The 13,814-nt window shown below is 45.9% G+C and overlaps 1 protein-coding gene across 2 annotated transcripts in view; it reads right to left on the bottom strand.

The window, feature by feature from the left end:
• PIK3CB (phosphatidylinositol-4,5-bisphosphate 3-kinase catalytic subunit beta) overlaps positions 1-1,055 on the bottom strand; it is a 91,770-nt gene extending 90,715 nt beyond the window's left edge. For both annotated transcript variants that reach the window (XM_082056785.1, XM_082056788.1), the window contains exon 1: positions 955-1,055. The gene's annotated coding sequence lies outside the window, so the exon portion shown is untranslated. The remainder of the gene's footprint in view (positions 1-954) is intronic.
• Positions 1,056-13,814: the final 12,759 nt, after the last annotated feature.

The following is a 13,814-nucleotide window of genomic DNA, read 5'->3' as shown; positions in this document are numbered from 1 at the left end:
CAGGGTGATTAATCACTGCTAAGGAAAACACCTTGCTACAGAAGACAGGCAACATTAATGCATCACATTATTAAAAAATTTGAGGTTACAGTTCAGGACAGCACATTTGGAAAACATTAAAGGAAAAAGGAATGAAATGTTGCTTAATTGGTGAATTCTTCTCATTAGCACCCTAAACGGTTTGACACATGCTGGCAGGCAGGAGGTGTTGGCTTCAGACACACTGCCAGCCACACTTCCCCACTCCCCGCAGCTGCCAGACCTTCCTGGGGTTTGGAAGTTTCCCTCCTGGAGGCCCTGTTCCATTGCTCTCTGCTAAATTAGCCCCTGTAGTCACAGCTCCTTGGCAGGATTGATTTTTTTTTTTCCTCCCTGTTTTCTTTTTGATGCAGCAGCATCTCATCTTTTTCAATCGCAACCCCTCTTCTCATCCCGTCCTCTCAAAAAGTGGAAAGAGACCCCAGAAGCACCTCCAGGGAGGGAGGATTCACCTCCTGGAGATGCACCACCGTGAAGGACTGGGAAGCCGCTCAACCAGCATCCACTGAAGTGGGACAGAGGAGCTTCTCATAAAATCAAAAAGCCCTAGGCGCTAGCAAGAGGGAGGGGACTACACCAGGGTCCCCACAGCCAGGAAGGAGCGGCTGTTAGTAAACTGGAGCTGGGACGAGCTCAACTCTGTCGCCGTAGAAGCCGATGCCCGGCCGGGCGCTGTCACGGCAGAGGACCAGGCAGGACCAGGCAGTCCCGGTCCCTCAGTCCGGGCTATTCCGTAGCGCCCAGCGCAGAGCGGCGCCGTCCTCGCGATCCTCTGCCGAGGAGCGCTCAGCGGCAATTGAACAGCACAGCCCAGCCGGGGAGGAAAGCCGCCCGCCGCGCCCCGGGCTCTCCGTCCCGGGAGGGGGTCGGGGGAAAGGTAAAAGGTGAAATAAAGAACAAGACCCGCTGTCCTACCCGGCTCTGCTGGCGAGGGCCCGTCTCCCGCAGGCTCGCACCGACACGGCGTCCCCGGCCCGGGCTGCGCGCCCCACCCCGGGGCCGACCGGCCGCCTCCGCCTCCTTCGCCTCTTCCTCCTCCTCTTCCTCGGCCCTGACCCGGAGCAAAGGCACGTTTACTCATAAAGGTTATTTGGCATGGGGTATTGCAGGCTGCAGCGGGGCTGCCGGCACCCTGCTCCCCCCAAGGGCTCTTGGACAGTTCCTGTTCTTTCCCTGTTGGTCCTTCGGGAGCACCTCGGGGCGAGAGGGAGCCCAGCGATGGCCCTGCCTGCGTGTCACCACCGTGCCCAGCCCTGCCCGTGCCCCGGGACAGCAACTCACCTTCACCCTGCATGGGACAGCAGGCCAGCCCCCAAAGTTTACAAGCATTATTTTTTTCAGTGATGGCTTTGCACTTGGTAGTAAAATATTGATTCGTGCTAAATGCTATCCAGATGTTCCTTACTTTCTCCCTCTCTGTCTCTTTTTATTGCAATAAAATCTGCTGGTTCATTGAGTGCCAGTCTCCAATTCCCCCCAGAGGAACTGGCTGGAAAGGACCAGGTAATATGTGACACCGATGGGTGATGCAGGGCCCAAGTCTGCCATGGCTAACTGAGGGCACTGCACCCTGCCATCTCACACCTCCTCCCAGCCAGGTCTCACTGTGGTGAATTGAGCTGCCCATCCACAGTGCCTGCCTATCCCACAAAAGTCATGTGTGCCACAGCCGTCTGCCCACCGCAAAATTCACACAGGAGCCCCTTGTCAGCCCCTTAGGCTGACACATGCCATCCCACAGGCACCACCCTACAAGACGAGGGACACTCTGGCCTGCCTGAGCCAGCACAGCACTGCTGCACATTTCACAGGCAGCAGCAGCAACCAGCTACCCAGACACCTCACTAACCTCCAGACAGTCATCAAAATAGCTTCACCCAAAGCACTGTCCTCTGCACTTCAGTAGCATCTTGTGCCAACCTTCACTAGCAGCACAGGCACCAAGTTTTGGGCCACTGTGGGAGATGGTGCTTTAGTGAGTCAAAACCTGTAACTTCAGGTGTAGTGTTCACAGATGTGCAAATCCAGTCATCACATTTGGCAACATGTCAGACGGTAGCTCTGCCACTGCAGGCTATGTTTGGTGGAAAGACCAGGGGGTGTCTTCTAGGAGACAGAAGGCAACTATTAGAGCTGAGAGAGGAACAGTAAGCAGCCCCCACAGAAGGAATGGCCTCAATCATGGAGACCAAAGACAAAGGTGGCTTCTAATAAAAGCCTGAATCTAAAAAATGCCCTTGTAGGAGGATTGGGACATCCCACAGAGCGAGTTGAACCTTGTATTCCTGTTTTATTGACTGTCATAAGCAGCAAGAATGCTGTTCATCCGCAGAAGAACGTGCGTTAATGGTCTCTTGTAAATTATAGTACTTGGAGGAAGGTTTAATGAGAATTTTCAAACATACAAGGTTGAAAAGTATGTTAAAAATGCAGCAACATCGTATTTTTGAAGGCTGACATTCTTTTAATGCTTTGCATGAGCAATAGTTAGCAATGAACAATAGCAATTCCAAACCCCCTCTTACAGCTGTGCTGGTCACAAACTGGTCCGAGCAGGGCCAATGTCACAGAACAAAGGACCCCAAAGCTGCCTCCACCTGGAGCTTCCTTTCCCAGGCTCCTCTGGAGCCCATGCTTATGGGTTTGCTTTGCAGATATGCAGTGACAGAGCTCTTCCCTCTCCCTGTCTCCTGGTATGAGCAGAGCCCTCCCTCCCCACTGACAGAGAACAAAATACAGCCAGCAGTAGCTTCCTTGCCATTTCTTGCAGCATGTTGGTTCCCCTCCCCTGAACAAACATCCCTGCCTACCACTTACAGTACCACACTGCAACATCACCTCCCACAGGGAGAAGGGCTTTGGGGCACTCTGCACATGCAGCTTCTACCTGGAATTGTAGAAATAATAAAGCCAGAGTTGAAACAAAAATGTATCTGGCTTAAACCCACATCACAAGAAGACACCACCTTCACCTGCCCGCTGCTTGTGTCCTCTGCATTGCCCCCTCCCTACCACAGCTGCAAGCTTCTTCCCCACCAGATGAGTGGGATGAGTGAACTAATCCAGACTAAACCAGAGCTTTCTGCTTCTTTTCCCAATGTACTTGTGACTTCTTAACAAACACCTTCTTAAAGGAAAAAGAAGATAACCTGTTGGTTTCTTTCAGCACAGAAGAGCCAGTACTCACTTCTGTACCTGGCAGTGGTCATTTAATAATCTAAATTCAGGCACCTATTCTAATGCCTGTATAAATCAACAGCAGATGTGGTAAAAGCCCTGTAAGCAGCTGAGAAGGAATAATTAGGAGAAACAATTTCAGACAGGACCTTCTGAAGTGTTCTCCACCAGTAAGTCTCAAAGATTGCTGGTGCTTTTGAGTTTATATCAGAACTGACAGACTTTGATTGAGGCATTGCTCTCCATGAAGGACTTTTGACAGCACCTTACCAGCAGCTTTCGTGGCAACTGTAGGTTAAACCATGCTTTGAAAGGATTCTACTTCCTTTCAACATCCCGGTATGAACTAGAATAATTCCACCTACACGAAGAGAGCTAATATGTTGACTCAAAAATCCCAGAGAACCAACCAATGCAAAGGCACTGCTTCCTCTAATTCTCTACCGAGTATCCCTAAGACAGTTCTTTAGGAGGAAAAGAAGCACTAAGGTACTGCAGAGACAAGTCTTTTTCAGTTTCTTGCCCTTGCTGTGAAGAAATCTTATTTTGAATGTTCACTAGCATAGTTGGATTTTTCAGTCTGCAGACAGCTTGTCTGCCCAGCCTAACTTACATACTCCTAAGCACAGTTTCATCTCACCTAGTTGTCACTTATCAGCGTATTTAGCATTCCTCAGATCCTGACAATCCATGCCTCTCCCTCATCACTTCCCAGAATCTTTTGTATTCTTGTCACTATCTAGTGCTGCCTTTTATTCTTCTTGCTTTTTCTTTTTACTGTCACCTCATTACACTCATTACACACCTTGAGAACGGCAAGTTTCCTGGAAGAAGGCTTGCAGAAGATGATCTTGCCTCACTCCCTGAGTAAGTAATGGAGCCAGAAGCTATTTGCATAGTTTTTGATAAGGAATAACAATGTCCTCATGGTCCTGTAAAGTCCACAAGGAACTGGGTTTATGTTGTTCCATATTTCTTGCTTGTCTATGCTTGCCCAATTCTAATCAAGTAACAGTATTAAACATACTTTTCCATATTGTTATAACATTATTTGGAAGAAAAAGCAGTATAGTACTCTTGAATTTAGCTGTTAAAGAGATTATATTGCCAATACTTAGCATTTAAAAATCATGCAAATGACTTGAAAAGTATGATGATTTCATATTAATTACCAGTTAATTTCTGCCTGAACTATTCGGTTACAGCTGCATCTCATTTCTAAGGTTTTTTTATGCAATCACTAGGGCAAAAATATATTTTTATAATGTATTATTAATTTAAATTATTTACTTTTTTATAAGGATGACAATTGGGGTTTTGGTGGATTTAGTTTTTAAGGTTGATATTTTCTCTTATAAACATAACTTTAAAGATCTGGACTCTCACAAGAAAACTCAAAACCAGAAAACGCCTGCCTTGTATTCACACACCCAGCAGCAGATGTGCTAAGAGTAGTGTCTGGCCATACCACTGAGAGCTCCGACTCCCCTGGCACACACAGCAACTCTGTGAATGGGGAGTGGGAACGCTCAGCATTTTGCTTTTGCTGTGGGAAGAGGAGAAGGCAGCCAAAACCAGCCGTTCTCATAAAGCAGCAGCGCAGGAACAATCCCCAGGTAGTGAGCAGGCCTGTAGGAAGCCTTCAGAGCAAACCGTGGGCAGATGGAGGCTGAGCAGAGGGAAGATGGTGGCAGGTTGAGAAACTGGCATGTTCCTCACAGACATTTCCCTTTCACTAAGTGATCTTTGTATATCATGAACACAGCAGATTTCTGAGTGTTTTTTTTACTCTTTAGCTAAGAAGTATGAAAGTAAGATTAGGCTATGAAATGACTGACTACTGGTAGAGAACCATTTGGTGTTAGCAACGTGCATGAATATTCCTGAAAAAAATAGCCAAAATTCTCTCAGAGGCAGATCCTGCAATTTGAATTGGTTTTACTCAGACTATATTCACATCGGCCTGTGCTGAACACAAAGCCCAAACTAAGCTAAACCACAGTCTTGGGAGAAGATTCAAGCAGCTGTGAGAAGAGAGCACGCTAACTGCCACTGCAGAGGCTGCCGGCTGCTTTCAGGGACTGGGTTATTGCTCTGGTGGGAGCTCTCTTGTTCCTGCTAATTTCGTTCTTTCATTTTTCATTAGACACTCAACCTGTAATGACTTTCAAAGTGCCTAATTTCAAGTTTCATCTTATTAACAGCACTTACCAAGCCCTAGCACTTAGTAAATACCTCTAACACACCTGCTGTGAAACTCAGTTTAGATTACATTATAAAAACTTGCAATTTGGTCAGCTAAAGTTGGTTGGTCACCTGTCAGTCCTTAACAGTCCTATTTATCCTTTCTCTGACATTCACATGGTACAGTGCCTGTCGCAGTCTATTAGTTTTTGGTTCTTCTAACTGTTAAAATCAAATCCTGCTACATTTCCTGACTTATCTAGGTGCAGTTTGAGCACAAACACTGACTTTAAAGCACTACAGATACACTATATGCACAAAAAAATATCCACACAGAAAGCAATCAGATGGCAATCTTACTGCGAAGGAGCAAATTCCCACCATCACTAACCAGATGAGACAGCCACTAATACAATACTTTGAAGATAGTAAAGTAGAGGTCTGAAACGTGACTCCACAGGTCCATCTGGTGCCATAACACATCTCAGTTCAAATGTTTGCATGAGAAAATCCTTCTTACCTTGTTTTTTGAACAATTGTACTCATTCATATCCTGGTAAGCTGCTGATGGAAACCATGTGAGTTCTGTGCAGCTCTACATGTGATAATTCATTTGGCTAAACATTACCAAGCTGTTCCTTCAGCTTGCTGTGCCTGACTCAGGTAGTGCTGGAAAGGAAACACCCAGCTCCTCAGAACAGGGCAAAGACGGCTGGGGAAGTGGTGGAGCAACCTCTGCTGCAGGGGCAGGAGACAAGGGAATAAACAAGGGAGAAAGAGGTGCTGACAGAGAGACCTCAGGAACAGGTAATTTTGACAAAAGTGTTTCTGGGTGCTGGCACTGCTGGAAGGTGGGTGCTCACTTGCTGCCCACCTGGAAGGTGGGTGCTTGTTTGCTGAAGGGAGTCCCAGAAGCTGGCCCAGCACCAATCACTCCAGCTGCTCCCTGCAAACAGTATCTGGGGTGAGAGCCCCAAGGCTCAGGTAGCCCAGCTGCCCACTTGGAGACTCCGGGGCACAGGCAGTGGTGCTGACAGATGCACAAAAGGCACATGAACTGTGAGGCTGCTAGGCAGGTTGCAAGTGCTGAGGAAAGTAACATTTCAGTGCACTAGGTACTGCACAAGTGTATTGTAAATAATCAGCCCTGTAGTGTGGACCTCACAGTCTGAGTAGAAGGATTGCACTCACAGCCTGCTTAACAGCCTTGACCTTGAAATAGTCCTGCAAGCAGCGCTGCAGAGGAACGAAGCAGGAGAATATTTGCAAGTGGCTGCATTCAAGTGGAAAGAGAACCCTCCGGCACGTCTGACGCGAGATTGCCTACCGCTGCACAATTCTGCTGCGCCGCGCAGCCAAGCGTGGTACCCCTGGGAGGGCAGCTCGCGTGGGGCTGTCTAGCGTGGCAGCTCACCTCGGCATGACCCTGAGGCTCAGCCAAGCAGCACTGTGAATTCGAAAGCACATTGAATTTGCTCTACAGAAAGAGCCAGCTGGCTGACTCACCTGTGAGCTTTCTGCAGACACTACACAGACTGTTCCATGAGCAGCGTTTTCTCGATGCAAAGTGGCATTCATGCTGACAGGTGCTTACAGGATGTTTCCCTATGAAAAAGCAAGTATACTTGTGGGGTTTGCTTCAAAACTGTCATTGTCTGCAAAGTCACTTTAATGCTTTCTAGAGTCCCTGTGATATTTTTATACTTGTTCATTACAAGGTCTACCAACTGCTACAAAATAGCAAGGGATGTACTAACACCATTTCACATTAAGAATGGCTTTAATTACATATACAATATCTATGAAAATGCCAGATAACATCTTCTGCATGAAAGGCAGGGTTGGTTTCTTTGCTTCTTATCTTCCCGGTATGGAATCTTACTCCTTCTCATGATGCAATATTCATTTGGTTAGGTTTCATTTAATTTATTTGGTTGGTAATTAATTTAACCTTGCTTAAATTAAGAAAACCAGTAGCATCATGAAGTTTTTCTATCATGGTGACTCCTAAAATATCTCTGTCAGGACTAGATCACTGTGGTTCAAGAGGCTTTAAAAAGTACACAAGAAAACCAGGGCCAGACAACCCCATCTGCCTTATAATGCAAATAAGCCAGTGATGAATGACAGGTGCCTGACATCTCTGGAAATTAAGTACAGGTACCTGTTTTGCCCTAAACCAAAATTTTTTCTCAATCAGATATTAGTTTGAAATCCTTGGCCTGAGTGTCATGCCCAACAGTACACCATAACTCACTAAAGCAGCTGTTTTTCACAGCTTTTCTTTAGTTATTTCAGTCTGTTTGGTTAAATTCTCAGGCACTGGGGAGTAAGTTCATAGTGATGATACTCTCATGTTACCCAAGAGGTAAAGTAGCTTGGCCAAGGTAGTGGCTGACAGAGTGGTTTACTCTTAACTGTACTGCAGTCATAACTGTGCTAAGTAGTTGAACTGCTGTTTGAGTAAACAGATCAGGCCCCTGCTGAGTCACTGGCACAGTCAGAACAACTCTAACATCCCGCCACTGACAGTGATGCTTAAGTCACAGCACCCAAGGAAATAGGGGCTTTTGACATTTCTACAGGTGCAGCTTCCCCTAACATGGTCTGGCCTGGTTTAACTGTGGTTTGAGGCAAAAATCAAGCACTAACTCCAGATGAACACAGCAGTCATTGAATGAAACTGTTTCTTGATCATGACTATCCCAGAATATCATGTGTAAGTTACAATGTTACACGCACAATGAAGAAACAGAACCAACCCCACAGATTGCCAGGACTGAAGTTACCAACACAACTTCAGCTTAGTCCTCTACTTGCTGCATGACACGGTCTTGATTCCTTATTTCTCCTACATGAATTTCAGTGAAACTCGAGCACAGACTCTCCCTTGCAGTTCTCAGGAAAAGATTTCTCCCAGACTCTCTCTTCCAGGTAAATAACAAGGGAAACATTCAGTGTGGGCCAGGAGAGCACATACCCAGCAGTGAGTTACACAAGCATTTGTGAGACAGCACTGGAATGTCAGCAAACAGGATCTTTGGGTCTGGTCCCAACTCTGGAGGCAGAGAGCAGCCTAAGTCATCATAAACAAGAGGCCAAATCACACCAGCAGGTAGGTTTGTTTTGAAAGGTGATATAGCAAAGCAGATGAACCCCACTGCTTTAGAAGCCATGTCTCTATTCCCAGCTTTCCATGCAGCCCATTTGCTAGCAGTTTACCTGCAAAGTAGGTGCATGACTGTTGCTTCCCTGTAGGAGGGAGAACTGGCTTTGGAGAGTATCTACTGACACCAGCAGTGGAACATGTGAGATTGGACATCATGGATTTCTGGGCAGCTGTAACAAGCACTACGAGTGTATCATACTTCTCCCCCCACACTTGCTGTTTCCTTGTCATTCTGTGGGCTGGCAGGAGACCTGCCAAATGTGTCAGAGCCACATGAAATGCATGACTCTTGTGAGCCGTGACCTTGTGGCCCCTAAGCTGATGGTCAAGTCTAAGACACAGAACAACCCAAAAGGAAATGATGAAGGTCCTACCCAGACCACACAGAATGGCAGGACTAGTCCCAGTGTGTTTGTTTATTCTGTGATTTTAAGTTGGGGAAAAACCCCTGTGACAACAACAAAGCTTTTGAATTCTCTGCTATGTATAGTAATTCTCTTATATCTGCACGCTGCATGTGCTTGTTGATGTCAACGCCCTGTAACTGAGAGCTGTTGCCGACTACCACACACAAGTCCTCATTATGTTGCATAACAAATTACCTTTGTTGCCTAAAAGAATGGCACAGTAGATTTTGTTGTTGCCTCATGTAAACTTTAGTCTTGCGAATTCCATTTTGCACTGACGCACTGCTTCTGCCTGACAAGTGCTTTATTTCTGTTGTTAAGCAGCGAGCTTCACGATACGCAGGCAGCCACAGATCCTGAAAAACAAGTTTAGAGATACGTAAATACACAACCATTATGTGTGCAAAACAATTGGCCACGTGGATCCTGGCTGCTGCTGTAACACTGGGCTTAGAGGCTGCAGCTACACATCCTGGGAAGCAGCGCCGCTGCGTATTCATTGCTAGTGGTCATCTGATGTTTTCAGTTACAAGAAAAAACAGTAGCATAAAGAAACAAAGAAAGGGGGAGAATAGCAAAGGCATTTTAAACCAACAAAGATTTCACGGTGTTGGCATTTTAATGTTATACTACTGCTTTTTTTTGCTGGAATTATCCAACTGCATTACATTATCTATTGTTTCCAGTGTCTAATAACTCTGCATATCTGAATAGTGTTAACTACAGTGCTCATCTTTAAAGAACAAAGAGTGACAAATTTTGACAAATCCATCCAGATGATTAAAAAACACTAAACCTCACTGGACACTTCTTCTGAGTCTTCTTTATATATGTTCAGTACATATTTCAGGGGAAGGAAAGCATTTATTGCCAGGCTTCAAACAGTGTTTCCTTTCTTAAAATGTTTCAGTTGGCAACATTTTCTATTGGCATATCAACACTTAGTATAAGTGGAAAAATAGTGGTGATGTCTACAGGCCAGATTTTGCCGTTTCTTATAGTGAGTAATGCTATCCTATTTTCATATGTGCTGGCCATACCCTCTACTCAGAACACTACTGGAAACTCACTGACAGCTGCTCTCTGGACAAAATCTGAAGAGGAAAAAAACTCCAGACATTATATAAGCAAACTTCAGTAAAGTCTGGGAGTTGGCCTGTTGAGATAACCTTAGATACAGGTAACAAGATCTGGGTGCCAGCTTATTTAAAGATGCACATATTTTGATGTCCCCTCCTACTGCTTTGAGAAACATATAGTTTATATCCAATATACGGTCATCTCTGATGCACTCCCCAAATCATTCAGCAATAGTTGAACCTGCTTTTTCATCAGTGCTCCTATCTGTCCTGATGAATATAATTTTCACTGCTCACCCCATCTTGTACATGGCCAAGCAACAGCCACCAAATAAATCACCGGAGACATTGTTGGGCCATGGGTGAATGAGTTGCTGCTGAGGGGCTGGGTTTTGTCTCTATTTACTGGCTGTAGATAGAAACAGCTCAAGCCAAATTTCAACTACAGGAGATAAAATAAAGGCTAGCCCAGCCTAGGCTTTTTAAGAAATAATTGTACTTCAGTGAATTAATAAGGCATGGTTGTTTTCAGACATTGCTGCTCACAGCTAATGGTGCCAATACAAAATCTATCTGGGTATTGCTGCAAACAGCTTAGGAAAGCCTTCATGGGAACACACAGCTATGGCCAAAGAAGGCAACAAGGTGTTTGGATGCTTGAGGTAGTGGACAGTGAAAAAATAAAATATCTTTGTAGGAACATGAGATATTCGGGCACTGTATGGCAGTGATTATGTGAAATTGTGTAGCTACTCTTTCAGTTTGCAGAAAAAAATCATGAGCCATGCTAAAAGGTACTGGGAAAGAAGGGAAATTAAAGCCCTGCCTGCTTCATGGTGAAACACTAACTAACCCTCAAGCTGTTGACTACTTGGTCTTCACAAAGATGATGATGATATAAGGCCTGGGAAAATTCACATCAAGATTGAAAGACCAGGACTTTTCAGGACAGAGAAGTTAATGAGAGAAGACTTGATCTAAGTACACCCTAGAATTAATAGGATCAATATGGGAGACAGGAGCTTGGCTCTTTCCTGTCTTGATGTTTGAACACAGGGGTAGGCAAGGAAATGAAAAGGGTGGAGAACTCAAATCTGAAGAAGGGAAATACTTTTTCACACTGGAATTCACAGGGAGTCTAGAGAGAGCCTGGACATTAACAGGAGGCGATAGTAACCTGTTTATGCTTAACATGTTTTGACACTAGCACATATTGTTTAAATCCCTGTTGTCAGCTCTAGGCGGACTGGTTACCCCTTTTTAATAATACAAGAACAAGACAACTTCAATACAATTCGAAAGGCAACATTTTAAATTATAAAATCCCTTTCCCTACGGCACATAGTTAACCTATGGAACTCATTCCCACAAGATTTAAATTGAGCTGAGAAACCTCTGTATCCAGAAAAGACTGGATGTGTATTTATAAATATATTTATAAAATAACAATATTTATTCCACTTGGGCCAAGGGTAGTAAACATTTAGTCAGATATTTGTAAATTATCATTTTAAATCCCCTTGGAGAACATGCCAGAAAGCCTAAGGACCTCAGCAATGGACAAAACCAGCATCACATACCCAAGAGGCAGTAATTCACAAGTGCTGTACATTAACACTTGATTTTTCTTCAACAAAAGATGTAGCTGAAATTTCAGCTCCATCGAAGTCGGCAGCAACGCCCTCAAGACTTCACCTGCAATTCTGACTAGCGTGTATGTGCCAAGTGGGACACAGTAACGCACAACGGCGTACTTGCCTGTTACTGAGATTTTCTTACACCTGCTGACCTCGTGGAATGTTAAGATTCTGAGTATTTTTATTGTCTGGCAGCTCCGAGTCAGGGCCCCTCTATACCAGACACTTTGCAAATACTCATTAGGTTAAGTCTGAAATCCTGAATATTTATTTACTTGTCTAGTTGTTTTTTTTTTTTTTTACCGGGGCCATTAGCAAAGACACCGCTGCACCTGTCTCGCGGTGCGGACACAGACAGGCGGCGCGGGGGGATCCGGGCCCGCCCCGCCGTGGCCGAGCCGCCCACAGAGCGGCTGCCGGCAGCCGGTGCGAGTGGGCGGGCGGGCTCCCCCTGCAGCCCCTGCCGGTGCCGGCAGCGGGGGGTGGGGCGGCAGCGCCACCTGGCGGCCGCGAGCGGCAGCGCCGCGCGGCCCACAGAGCCAACACACGACACTCTTAAGACGGAATCACTTCGGTAATGAAATAAACCACGCCAAACCAGCCTAAACGGCAAGACAACGGTGGAACATGACAGAAAGCATGCTCAGCCCAAGACAGCTACTCTGTCAGGAAACAGAATGATTTTTCAGGGGAGCCTTCGCCAAATGTTCATTAGCACAGAGCAGATGACTGTGGAAGATTCTCCTGTACTAATATTAATACAAACACGGACATGGTGAAGTCCTGCCTGAGAGGGTTAAGGTGTCATGCTGTGTCCAATGAAGGCTCCCAAGCAGCTCGCTAATGCAGAGGTAAAGGCACAGAGTTTCGTTCTTTTGCTAGATCCCACTATCACCTGCCTCTGTGCCTTCAAATGAACATCTGTAACACCCAAATGGTCCAAAAGCAGAGGCACTGCAGGATGTGACCACTCTCTGGTGGGCAGTTGCTAACAGCCCAAGGTTCTGCTCTCTGGTCAAATGGCCCTTTTCTTAACATTCAGGCTGCAAATCTGTGCTCAGCACTAGATTTCCAGGTCTACCAAGAAAGGAATTTATCATGCCTGGGGTAAAAAAAAAGTTTCTATTAACATAAAACAAGGTATATCTACCTATCTGTTCCTTAAAAAAAAGAGACATATTAAATGTTCTTACAATACTTGGACTCCAGCAACATCCAAAGCCTTTCCCTGTGTATCTATGTTTTCACCTGCATGTGCTACAGCCTTTCTTGGCCCAATCTCCTTCCAAGTGCCTTTAAGCTCACTCTCCATGTGGGGAGGCCAGGCTGGCTGCAATTTCTCTGCAGCACTGCTCTGATTTGCCTCTGTAGCTCAGATGGAGGGGAGGGTGAAGGTGATGGGACTGGACTACAGGAGGGAAGGGACACATCTTCCTGTAGCTTGGCCACGGGGCAGGGTATCCTGGGAAGTGGCTGAATTGCAACAGAAAACCCCCGAGAGCTGTTCATTTCAGCTTTTACATCACAGGGAAAAGTCTAGAGGCCTTCTAGAAGGAGAAAAAGCAGTATGCCCTTGCACTCCCTCGGAACCTGACTAACTGTAAAGGCAGCCTTAGCAGGCTCTGCTGGAAACAAAGTAGATGATCAGCAGAGCACAGGTGATTGAAAGAGAAGCACAGGAGACCTGAAAGCTGATATTGCTCTTAAAAAAGACAAAGCAGAGTCCAGGTAGGAGCAGAAAAGGGAATGTAGAAGGGAGAAGCAACACTCAAGCTAATTGAGGAGAAGTATTGGAAAATGAGGGAAGACAGACAGGAGCTCTGCAACTTGTGCCTCTGCAATTCACCTCCACCTTCTAGAATACACTGACCCTCCCTGCACAAAGCTACCAGGAAGGAGTTTCTGCACCTTATGCAGATGGGTTCCTTCACCCCTGGACAGAACTTGTTTTCTCTTCACAAGGATGGAGGAGTTACTCTAATGTTTAACTGGAGTCCACCTCCCACATAAAAATGCAGCAAAAGCTGCTTGTTCCTCACCACTCAAGCAGCACATCTGTCCCCTGCAGGTCTCCAAGGCAGTCCCATGGTGACAAGGGAGGTCTGAGGCCAGGCTGCGGCAC

Source organism: Streptopelia decaocto (assembly GCF_964273445.1).
Source record: "Streptopelia decaocto genome assembly, chromosome: 6".
In the NCBI taxonomy this organism is placed as follows: domain Eukaryota; kingdom Metazoa; phylum Chordata; class Aves; order Columbiformes; family Columbidae; genus Streptopelia; species Streptopelia decaocto.
Note: the sequence above shows the minus strand (reverse complement) of the source record. Positions and strands in the feature narration are given on the sequence as shown.